The 2,478-nt window shown below is 42.2% G+C and overlaps 1 protein-coding gene across 1 annotated transcript in view; it reads right to left on the reverse strand.

Moving 5' to 3' along the window:
* Mroh8 (maestro heat like repeat family member 8) overlaps positions 1-2,478 on the reverse strand; it is a 77,458-nt gene that overhangs the window by 74,224 nt on the left and 756 nt on the right. The window lies entirely within an intron of this gene.

The raw sequence follows: 2,478 nt of genomic DNA on the forward strand, positions 1-2,478 counted from the left end.
TGAACCACCATACCAGCTGGGACACATTTTAACAGTTAACTTCCATTAACCTTTTTTCCTTCATTAGGTTTAGATAATAATGAAACAATGAACCAAGCTTGCTTTGCCATATATGCCAACTTTATAGTGTAAATATTCCAAAATCATGGCCAGAGATCAAGCTACAAATGTTACCCTTGGAAAACAAACTGTGTAGTGGTAGATATTTTATTGTACCTTGGTAGAGGGAATCTTATGTACTGTGTGGAACTATCAATAAAGAGCTAATGGCCTATTTGAAAAAAGACAGGAAATCATAAGTGGAGGTTCTGGTTGAGAGCTAGGTTCTCTGGGAGTTAGTCAGACACAGGAAGTTAGACGCCCAGACTCTACGGAGACAGACTATGAAAGTGAGGTGAGGTAGAATAGAATAGAATAAGTGGGTCATATAAGTTATGAGCTAGTTGAGGACAAGTCAGACAAGTCCACGCTTATGGCCTAGGCATATGCATAAATAATTAAGTCTCAGAGTTATTATCTGGTAACAGTGGCAAGGGTAGAAGAGACTGTGGTTACATATCACTTTCCAGCAGTGAGGTGTAGTGGTGAGTTTTAGCTAAGTGACTTTGGCTCCCTGTGGATTACACGAGTACACNTGTTATGTTTGCTATCTCTGGATTCACAAATGAAAGATANACACACATTAGCTTCTTTTTAAAATGCCTTGGCTACCTCAAAGGTTGGGCACTCCTAAACCTTCCTCTGCTACCCCAGGCCCAGTGGGGAAAGTGGCCAGTGACCACCCACCCGAATTCTCGCACGGCCAGTCGGCTTTCTCTCCTGCAGCGCTCCTCTTCTGTCNCCCACCACATCCTGGCAATCCTCTGTGTCCCTGTGTCCTAGACATAGCAACTCTCTGGGTCCCACCCGACTTCCATTGTCCAGTCATTGGCTGCTGGCATCTTTATTGATTGATCAAAAACCAACTGTGGACAAGGACCTTGAGTGGGTGGACAGGCAGATTGAATCAAAGCATTAGAACCAATGTCCAACAGTGAGGTATTATTACATACATATAGGCAATGACAAGACAAATGCTGAGACAATGNTAAAATGTAATAAGATCAGAAAATGAAAACTTTCATTTCCAACATATTTTCNNTCACTTTATGGCTGTATAATTTAATGTCCTAAATAGCTATTTNCAAAATTCCAAAAAAACTTAACAGCTGGCTCCCTGTCTAGCACATCACTGACTTGTCTTATTACTGAACTGGTNAAGTTCTTTAAATACATCCTAGTTCGGCACTACCCAATATAACTTTCTGGGATAATGAAAATATCTGTCCTGTAATTTCAAATTACTCGGTGCAAGATCCACCAGCTACCCTGACCTAGCTGGTGAATGTCTGAAGCACAGTATAGCCAAGGAGCTGAAACTTAAATTTTACTTCATTCGACTGAGTGCAAAGAGAAATAACTGCANAGGGCTAATGACTACTGTGTGGAGGAGTGATCNGACTCCCCCCTACATAGCTGAATAATATCTGGAGCAATACTAAAGAGAAGAAGCATTACTGCATGGCAAAATTCTACATGCTGACAATAGTTAATCAGCAGACGTCAAGGTCGTCATCAGAATGCATGGGCTGAAATATTTCCTTCCTTGTAAAGTACTAAAAGTAACACTTCACAGAATAATAATAAAGAGTAAATAAGATAACGTATGTAGGGTGCTCAGTACTTTCTGCCTATATTGTGAGCTCCGTAATCGGAGCTACACGTTAGTTCTGGCTTCCGTTTTTGAGTCTCTTAAATTTGCAGACCAGTGCTTCCCTCAACCCTCACTAGAGAAGTTTCCTGGAGTAGACAGCAATGAACACGGAGCCCCAAAGCTGGCCAACATACAGAGAATAAGAGATCTTGGGACACTCGGCCCTAAATGGGGTGTCTACAGCGTCCCCTTTACCTCAGGGCTCATGGGCAAGGATCCATGTGGAAGATGAGAAAGATTGTTTAAGAGCGAGGGGTGGTAAATGGCTTCCAATAAGCAGTTTTTCAGGGATTGTGTCAGTATATATACACAAGACACACAAAAGTTCAAGCCATACAAAACACAGAGAAGCAGGAGTGGGCACAAAAGACCCAACCATAGCCAAACCTATTCATAACTGATAGCTGCCGGGAGAGGGAAAATCAGTATTCTTCAGTGGAGTAACTGAACCACTCTCCAGGGCAGGACTCCATGCTTAGTTTGTTTTTTATTTTAGGAAGAGAAAAACAGAGCATGAGTTGACTGTGTAGGGAGTTGGGGGAGGATCTGGAAGGTGTTGGGGGAAGGAAATGAATATGATCAAAATATATTGTATGAAATTCTCAAAAAATAAAACATTTTAAAACGTTCCTACCGGGCGGTGGTGGAGCACGCCTTTAATCCCAGCACTTGGAAGGAAGAGGCAGGCGGATTTCTGAGTTCGAGGCCAGCTTGGTCTACAGAGT

This window comes from Mus pahari, chromosome 3, assembly GCF_900095145.1.
Source record: "Mus pahari chromosome 3, PAHARI_EIJ_v1.1, whole genome shotgun sequence".
Classification (NCBI taxonomy): Eukaryota; Metazoa; Chordata; class Mammalia; order Rodentia; family Muridae; genus Mus; species Mus pahari.